Raw genomic sequence first — 9,704 nt, 5'->3', positions numbered from 1 at the left:
TGCTAAGTTTGCCAGACCGAGATCAATGTATCTGTGTGATGTGATTAATTTTGACCTCTGCTATGGCTATATCCAAAACAATGCTTAGAAGAGGGCAGAAAGGAAGATACAGAGGGAATAGGAGTGCATTTAGGTGCTTGTGTTGCAAAAGATAGATGCCTAAACTAAAGGAATAGAACACAGCAGCGGGGTAGGTTGGAGTCCTTACTGTACCTCATTCTTATTGTACTATCTGTTCCATCACTAAGTCTGGATAAAGACAGATATAACTTAAATGCAAAAAATTAGATTGTCATGTGTTAATGCTATACAATCTGCCAAATTGCTTGCTTAAGTATGCTTCTGTACCCATTCTCGCTAAGGGCTTTGTTTTGTGTTTAAGGTGTATTTGCTCAGTTGAGCATGCAAAAAAACCAGCCAGCATCACCAGAAAAACTGAAGGGGCTGTGCAGCTGGCAGCTTTTATGACATCAGTCATAATCTGAGAGAACTGCAGCTGAAATCAGTCAGCATAAACAGGAGGTGCTAAAGGCAGCTGGTATTAACAAAGCATGCACTGGAAAGCAAAGCCTCCCCACCCCACCCCCACCCAGCAAAAAACAAAACAAAAAACCTAGCTGCAGACAACTCGTATACAGAAAACAGAATGAAAACTGTCTCATGTTTCTCTGTCAGCCTACCCTTTCCTGCAGTAGTGTCCCAGAACGTTTTTATACAGGGTGGGGTTAGCCATGGGCCCAAAACAGGCAATCAGGCTATCTACTGTGGAGTTGCCACATCTGTATTAAAGAGAATGATGTGTGATTATTTCCCCCAGCCTGCATTCTAATATGTGCAAAAGAAGTGCTGAAAGATTCTAAAAAATTAATTTCTAATGGTATGTATTTATAATCATGGCAAAAGAATGCATACAGGGACTAGCCATGGAAGTTCGAGATTACAGTATTGACTACAATTGAGACTAGGCAAAATCAAAAATTCTTTCCAGTAGCACCTTAGAGACCAACTGAGTTTGTTCTTGGTACGAGCTTTCGTGTGCATGCACACTTCTTCAGATGCATGCACACAAAAGCTCATACCAAGAACAAACTCAGTTGGTCTCTAAGGTGCTACTGGAAAGAATTTTTGATTTTGTTTCGACTATGGCAGACCAACACGGCTACCCACCTGTAATTGAGACTAGGGTTACATAGTGACCATATCTCAGTTCCTGCTTGTTTTTCACTTAACTGAAACTTTTTTCCCCTCCTTTCCAGTTCTTTGTCCAATCACCCTTGGTTCACAGACCCTGCAGGAAAAAAGGGGAACGGTTTTGATCTTCCAAATGTAATATTGATATTGTTGCATGCCACCCCAATCTCCAAGCGGTGCAGGACTCCAGGAGTTCCAGGTGCTTATCCAAGGTTCGGTTTCCCTGGAATGAGGGACAGTGGAGGCTGTGGTGCCCTTATGATATGCGGTTTATTTGCACATATATACAACCTGATGGTGGGACTCACAGCATGAACACCCCAAGAGTCTTGGTTTGCCCACAGTCAAAGCCTTGACTTCAAGCAGAAATCAACCATGACTACCTTTCTGGCTCTGCCGGCTTCTAGCCCAGCTTTCACAAAAACTCACTGGCTTTTGTATTTCTCATTACCAATCAGGTGAGGGAGCCAGGCCCCCCCCCCCATTTTCCCTATGGCACAGAGCTACCGGTACTTCCTTTGTTAAACTAAGGACCATACTTAAGTGGCAACTATGACCCTTGCTTAATTCAACATTGATATCCTCCATTAGATCTTAACCCTTGCAGGACCCAGGACCCTGGGAATTAGAAGGGCACCATGCCGATTATCCCCCGCCTAACATCCAACATCAATGGATAAAACTGATGGAGTCAGCCTTTATACCTGCCAACTTAGTATAGTACTTGCAGCAAATACTAAATGTGTGAGTGTGGGTGTAAAACGACCAGCAGATAATTTTTTTCAACTTCCATTTCAGCTAGAATTTGATAGGTCTGTCATATTCCTATCAAAATTTGCTCCTAAAATTCCAGGACCCAGCTTATTCAGTGAAATAATGAGGACTTGTTTTGCCTTGCATGGCGTTATGCAATATTCCTAGCCATCTTTATTGTATCTGGCTCCCTTTTTGAAAAAAATTCTCCTCCACCCTTCTATCGGCAGTGCTATGAATTGCTCTCTGCATGTTAACCTATCCTGTGAAACTGAAAAGCCAGATGTTATTGACAAAGAACTCTGATCTCAGTTGCCAGAAAGAAACGCAGAAAATTTGCCGCAGTACATTTCACTGATGCAGCACTGATGTTAAACGGTCTGTATCAAATCCTGTGTAGGACAAACTGATGGAGAACGCTAAATTTAAGGTTTCTGTGACAGGAACTCAGAAGTCTTCTAACTGGCAGTCAAATACATCGTTCTATACAACACCTGAAACATAGGCAGGTGTGGTAGTACAGCGTCAAATACTCACAGGCAGGCAGTTATTTCTGAGGTGAGACATGAAGGAGGTGCCATTGTCTAGAGAGTTTGCACATTGCTATTATCTCTTCATGAGTTTTGCCAGTTTATTATTGCAGCACTTCCCAAGCTTTCAAAACCTGTTTAACTAGAGACAGCAATGAGGCTTGTGAAGTGACAACAGGAAATTATGCCCCTATAGTACCAATTTCAGCTCTCTTAAAAACAATGGAGGAGGACCCAGCTTCAGTCCCCAGCACTTCAGCGAGAGCTGTGGAAGACCCTTGAAAAGCTGTCAGTCAACGTGGGAAAGCAAAGCTAATTCTGAGCTAGGCTAACTCAGTGTGAGGCAGCTTCCTGGATTCCTAATTATTTCTCTTCAGACGTGGAGGTTTTAGTTATTTAAAATTCGAATTGGTGTACATAAAGTAAAATGGTTCCCTGACAAAATGACTTACAGTCTAATCTGACATTACGAGAGGTGCATAGTGTAATGTAATGACATTTAACATTTCCCTGCCACCTGTAAGCAGCAACTTACAACAAGTAAGTGTTGTATGCATTGACATCACACCTTTCTTTTACTGGGGTAGAGATGTAGGTCAGTGGCAGCAAGCAGCACACCATAGGTTCTAGTTAGGCCCTAACAGATATAACAGGAATACAACAAAAAGTACAGAGTTCAGGCACATGAATAGATGCTTACTATTAGCGGCATTAAAACAAAAAAAAAAAATCCTGACTCTTTTTCCTCAAGTTATGCACCTTTACAAGATAATTCAATCATTATTAAATCAGTAGAACAGCAGAGAAACAAACCTTGCAGAAACCAGCCTTAAGGGAAACCGAAGACTGCTTGGATATTGAGACTAGACAGAGAAATAGTATTGTTCTTTTTCATGACAGTAAAGCTGGCAATCCTCCAGTACAGCTGATAGGTTCAAGAGAGAGATAAGAAAGTCCTTCTTTAGACTACAAACACTGCCACAAGATGTGGGTCATTCTAGATTATTCTGGAAAAGGATTGGACAGATGTATTTATCAAGGGGTATGAATGATGGTGATAACTAGAAGGTTTGGGTTCAGGATATTTGAACGATTGCCTTCACATAACAGTGGAACTGGTGCAGGCATCCAGAAATCAGTTGTTTTTAATTCATGTGCTAGAGGTGGCAGAGGGATGGGGGACAGCAGACAGATGGCACTTTGCCAGGCCCCCCTCAAACCTTGCAGCAACACTCTTTCTGTGATGGAAAAATGGTCAGGTAAAAAATTGCCCTTGGTCATTCTCTAGTGTTCTCCAGCCCTCTTAATTGAAAGAGAAGACACTATTTAAACAAAAATTATCCTTAAGACCTATCTATCTGAATCCTGTCTGAAACTCCTGAGTCACAAAAGTCTACAATTCCAGAGGTAACGTTTGTGTAATATGCAGGGAGTTATTCCCACTAAAAAATAAACAAGATTGCTTATCGTGCACCATCACAGATAATCACAAGATTACGAGTAAACTTGCTCAGTCATGCAAGATAGAGCAGGTAAATGGTCTGCTATTGCAAAGGAAGAAAATGTACGTTCTTGAGAAAGACTGAAGAAGACAAGGCTATGCTTAAACCCCCCCCCAACAGAAATGAGTGATCTGACTGACATAGATTAAGAAAATAAAACACAAAATAGTATAATTTCCACAGATTTACTTGAATTAATAATGCAGGTGGTGGTGGTTGTTGTTACTCCTCCTCCTCAGAAATGACGTTTTATGCAGTTCCTTTCCCCACAGCAGCTTAAATTTTAAAACTGGCAATGGGGAAGTCTACAGAGGGAGACATAGGTAGCAAATGCAAATAAGGCCGCTATCCTATACACATGGACCTACCTAGTTGGGAAGAAGCTCAATGGAGCCTAAAACTGAGTTCCATATTGATTGAAATGCTTTGTTTAGAGTCAATCTATTATACTGGAAATCTGGCTTAAACACAGTGCAAGAAACACACATTTGAGACAGTCTGGACTATGCAGACAAAATTTTTGCTAATTATGTTTAGATGCAACAGTGGTTCATTTAGGCCAGAAGCCCAGAGTCCCCCTCCACTGAATGATCAAGGCTCTCACGGTAAAAGCTGGTTTTAAGTACGGTAAGTGAAATCACGCACATTTCCATCTAAAGGGGTGAGTATAAGACTATTAGGCCCCATGTACACTATACATTTGAAGAATTGTAGCTCTGTGAGGGGAGCAGGAGTCTAAGGCAGCACTGCAAACTCCACTTAATGGGAGCAAGCCCCACTGAATTCAATATGATTTACTTCTGAGTAGGCATGGTTAGGACTGCACTATAAAATTATGTAGCTGTACCACTAATACAAAAATACAACTTTTGATGCAATGACATTAAAGCATTTTAGAAAATAGACAAGTTCTCGCCTTGTCCTCAGTTAGTAGCCTTGCCAATTGTGTTAAATAGGTCAATAAACTTACAGAACAATTCCGTGTATGTTTACTCATAAATAAGTTCCATTGAATTCAGAGGGCCTTACTCCCTACTAAGTGTGCTCAGAATTGCAGTCCTAGACCGCAGCCTAAAATAAGTGTTTTTATTATTTTATTAACTATTTAGAGAGGATTTTCAGTGGGGGGGGGGGGTTGGATCTGTATAGCATTGTTAAGAAATGTCCAGGTTCCAGTTGAGCCTGTCAGTAATGTAAGTCAGAATAGAACTTCAGTCCCTTTACAACAACTGCAAATTTGCAAAATGATGCACATCTTCCTAAAGCTATTTGTTTGTTACCTTATCTGTAGAGATTCTATAGGTGGATACTTTGTTTGCAATCCAGTTCCCATTGAAGTCAGTGTTAAAGCTCCATTAATGTTAAAGGGACTAGTTTGCGTCATTTGACCTTCATAAGATCATGTCTATCAGTTTAAAGAGAGCTTTATCTGTATTCCGTGGAGTGAAAAAAACCTACTCGTTTTTACACACAGTGAAGAAACTGCTAGTACAAATGCTACCCTTTGCAGGACTACGTATATTGAATTCCAAGGAAGTTGGTGACACAAGTTTGCATTCATTTTCACCCATGGGAATATATATCACTAGTGTTCTCTTTGTGACCCATTTACCACACACATTTAATGATAAGCAATTTTCATTTCATCTCACTGATTTAATTATTCATTTAATACATTTTTTTATTTTTCTATGAAAATGATTTCCAATATAGCTTACAAATTAGAAATACTAACTATATCAACTATAGTCAAAATATATATAAAAAATAAAAAATAAAAATTGTCCAGTAGCACCTTATGAGACCAACTAAGTTTGTTCTTGGTATAAGCTTCCGTGTGCATGCACACTTCTTCAGATATATATTTCGACTGCGTCAGACCAACACGGCTGCCTACCTGAATCTATATCAACCACAATATAGTAAAACAAAGGGAATAAATAGCAATAAATACACACGCAAAAAGCAGTCAGCAGATAAAAATAGAACAATATTCTGCATGAAAAGATATAGGCAAATAAACCTCTTTTCAGTTGATGTCACAACTCATATAAGAGTAGGGAACAAACACTGAGACCTGGGAAGAATGCCCCAGAGTTAGTGCAGCACCACCAAGGTCACATCCTTGGTCATCCCTCACTCCATCTAATCGAAAGGATGCACTTTCCAGAATTTCTTTTGTCCTGTCACCTGGTTAGATGCTGAGCAAGCTAAGCATAAAATGTCATGGGACATACCAAAACCTCACTGAAGAAAAGTAAGGTTTGGGGGCTCCAAGAGAAAAAATGCACAACATGTCTGGTAGATTTACAAACAGGATATAAATGCAAAAATATATAATATAAACAAAAAATTTTGTGCAACAAGGCAACCTTCTTTTTAGTTCGAAAGTGATTTCTAAACTCTGCTGCTTCACCATTGCACACATGTATGTAAATGAATGCTAAATATTTTTTGCTATTTTGTGGATAGGCAACATGACAGATAAAGGCAAAAACACGGCCCATTCTAATATGTAGTCACATGATGAAACCCATAAGAGTTGCTACTGAATCTTCCTTGAATTTATACTAATACAAATTGAGCACATTAATTTGCCTCTTCGGGGGCAAAAAGTGTATTGTTTACACTACAATAATAAAACATTGACAAATTAATAAGATAGTGCAATCCTATATAGATCAGTTTAGAAGTAAGTTTCGTTGCTTTCAGTGGGATTGCTAAGTTAAATGTGCATAAGTAAAGGTAAAAAAGGCAAAGGATCCCTGGATGGTTAAGTCCAGTCAAAAGCGACTATGGGGTTGCAGTGCTCATCTCAGTTTCAGGCCGAGAGAGCCGGTGTGTTTGTCCACAGACAGCTTTCCAGGTAATGTGACCAGCATGACTAAACTGCTACTGGTGCATGGAGGACCATCACGAGTGCCAGAGTGTGCAGAAACGCTGTTTACCTTCCCGCTGCAGTGGTCCCTATTTATCTACTTGCACCGTTATGCTTTTGAACTGCTAGGTTGGCAGAAGCTGGGACTGAGCAACAGGAGCTCACCCCGTTGCAGGGATTTGAACCACCAACCTTCCATGCTATGTTCATCAACAGGATTCATACACACATTATGACAAATTTCCCACTGTTCAGTAGCGGTCGATGTGAGACCCATGTGAGCTTCTCCACATGTCAATGAACCTTACTCCTGGTAGGGTAGCAGAAGTTTTTGTGTGATGCCCCAACTCCCATGATGAGTTTACCACATGAGTCAGCTAGCTGCTTAAGATTATAGGAAACTCACAATGGGATATAAATTCTTATGACAAGTGCACTGTACAGACCTGTTCTTTACCACACCCGTCATCATGTGAATCTTGGTCATTCCCTACCTAGCTGGTGCCCAATAATAAAGCACTATGAGATTGTTTCTGGGGATGACCAGCTACTGGTTTATTGCTGTGAGGTTTCCCAGCTTTCCTGAAGGGAAGCGCTGACACTCCTGTCTGTGCACCATCGCCAGTCACCAAGTAAGGTCTCCCAACTAGCTGCCTTCATGCAATACACATTAGTGACTGGTTAGACCCTGTATAATCCAAACAACTCCTAAATTTGGATTCTAAAGCATTCTAGAGGATGCCAGTTCATTTGCAAACAAGAACTGCCAACCCAGGAACTGGGGCTTTGTAACCAACTTCAGCCTTGTCTAGGCTGAACTTCAGGCAGGTGACGGTCCAGAGAAATGCAACTGTAATGAGACTAGAGATGTAAAAGACAGTAAGTAGTAGAGGAAAGGAGTGGAACGAACGAATGAATATTGAACGGTCACTATTTGTTCACGGCAATTGGTGGTTCTGGTCAAAAACAAGGGAACAACTTCCCGAGATGTACAGCCATGTTATTCTGTGCAGCAAGAACAAAGAGCCTTGTGGTGCCTAACACACTAAAATAATTAATAATAATAATAATAATAATAATAATAATAATAATAATAATAATAATATATGAAACAAGCTCCTCTGAACTAGAGTCCACTTCATCCCACTTCAGGAGGGGAAGAAAGACATAGACGAGCAGTGCTGAAGTTAAGCAAGAAGGATGCAGGTACATAACGGCTTGTAAGGGGAGTCAGGGCGGTGCAATTGGGTCAGAAGAAGAAAAGACACCAGGAACGCAGAAGTCAAAAGCACGAGCCTGGAGATTGGCGCTCGGAGCAGCGCGAGATGACATAACGCAGGTTTCCAGCTACTGCTGCATAATAAAAGGGTTTCCCTTCACACAGGTCAAGGTTCGGAGCTGCTGTTCCCATTGGTCCTTGGGTTGCACGTGATGAAAAAAAAAATTCCCAGGGACTGGTTTGCGGAGTGAGCCTGCGCGGCTTAATCGGTGGTTTTGGGTTAGCGTTGCTTCTTCTGCATCTGCTGGAGGGGGCGGGCTCTCGGGTTTCCTTGGCGACTTGAAGTGCCAAGGAAGGGAGGGCTGGAGGCGGCAGGATTGCTCTCTTGCCATGGGCAGCAGTGCTCGGCCGCCGCCGCCGCCAACGGGCTAAGAGCGGGGCTGGCGGAAGGCCGGACTGGGCGAGGCGGCAAGAACAGGTAAGGGGCGAGAAGGAAGTGCAGGTGCTCCGAAGCAGCTGCGGCGGCTGTGCGGGGCCCTGCGAGGAGGGGAAGGGGAGGCACCCGCGAATGTCGCTGGTGGCACGGGCAGGGGTGGCTGCTCCGCCGCCGCCGCCACGCTTCCTTCTCCTTCCCTGCTCGCTCTCCGATCGCTTTGTTTCAAGGCAGCCCTTTACTCTCTCCCCGCACCCTTCCCTTTCATCCTCTCCACTGGTGCACTTACTGCGCGGGGGTGGACACAGCCCATGACTTGGTGGGGGGATGCCAAGTCCCCCCATCACACACACATGCACCCTTCCTCCATTGCATAGATACTCCAGTGTGTCTGTGTGGCTGTTGCAATGGACGGGGCGGGGTGGCGGCGTTGCAAGGTTGCCAAATGTTGTCAAGAGCTTCTCTTTTTCCTTCCTTAAAAAAAGTCCTGCCCGCCAGGTATCTGATGGGTTCCCTTCTATTTTAATGCATCTCTTCGGACAATAGGTTTCCTTTGCGGCTGAGGGCATGTTTTGATCTGGCCAGGGCAGTGGTAACTTTCGTTTTGGGGCTTTTGAATTTTTGCATGGACGACGTACCGCATCGATCGTGTTTGCATTTACGTAGAAGGAGTTTCTCTCCCGCCACAACGCCCCCCCCCTCCTCTACCACCCCCAACCCTCCACCTCTTGATCCTGTGGTCGCTGCTGTCTCTCTGGTACATTACTAGTCTTGAGATAAAGGGTCCTTGCTAGGCGGCTGATACTCTAGGCTGGCATCAACTCCCCCGCGTTTGTCTCTCGGCATCAGGCGGCAGGAGGTGGAGGGACGGCGCTGATAGTAATTAGCCTTAGCAGCGCCCAAGTTGCGTGCAGAGGGGAAAATGTACATGAGTCTCATTAACCAGGCAGCATAATCCAGCTACCAAGTGTGGGAGAGGACTTCATGATAGTAAACAAGCTTCACTGGAAGCCTTTTGTCAGAAATGCAGCTGTTTCTTGAGCTTTTATTTTTGGACAACTGCTCAAAAATGTTTTTTGTTTGTCACTGTCAGTTTTCTTAGCCTCCATGCTACATTTTTACTTTGGTCTCCTCAGGCACTTAGGAAGACACACACCCCACCACACACCAGTTCAGTGTGACCTAGTGGTTCCTTCTG

The 9,704-nt window shown here is 42.9% G+C and overlaps 1 protein-coding gene across 1 annotated transcript in view; it reads left to right on the top strand.

Moving 5' to 3' along the window:
• The first annotated feature begins 8,363 nt into the window (after nucleotides 1-8,363).
• Nucleotides 8,364-9,704, top strand: part of LYST (lysosomal trafficking regulator) — a 79,967-nt gene continuing 78,626 nt past the window's right edge. Inside the window, exon 1 of the mRNA XM_033144325.1 lies at nucleotides 8,364-8,551. The gene's annotated coding sequence lies outside the window, so the exon portion shown is untranslated. The remainder of the gene's footprint in view (nucleotides 8,552-9,704) is intronic.

This window comes from Lacerta agilis, chromosome 3 (assembly GCF_009819535.1).
Source record: "Lacerta agilis isolate rLacAgi1 chromosome 3, rLacAgi1.pri, whole genome shotgun sequence".
NCBI classification, from domain to species: domain Eukaryota; kingdom Metazoa; phylum Chordata; class Lepidosauria; order Squamata; family Lacertidae; genus Lacerta; species Lacerta agilis.
The sequence above is the reverse complement of the archived record's forward strand: the minus strand, read 5'-3'. Positions and strand labels throughout refer to the sequence as shown.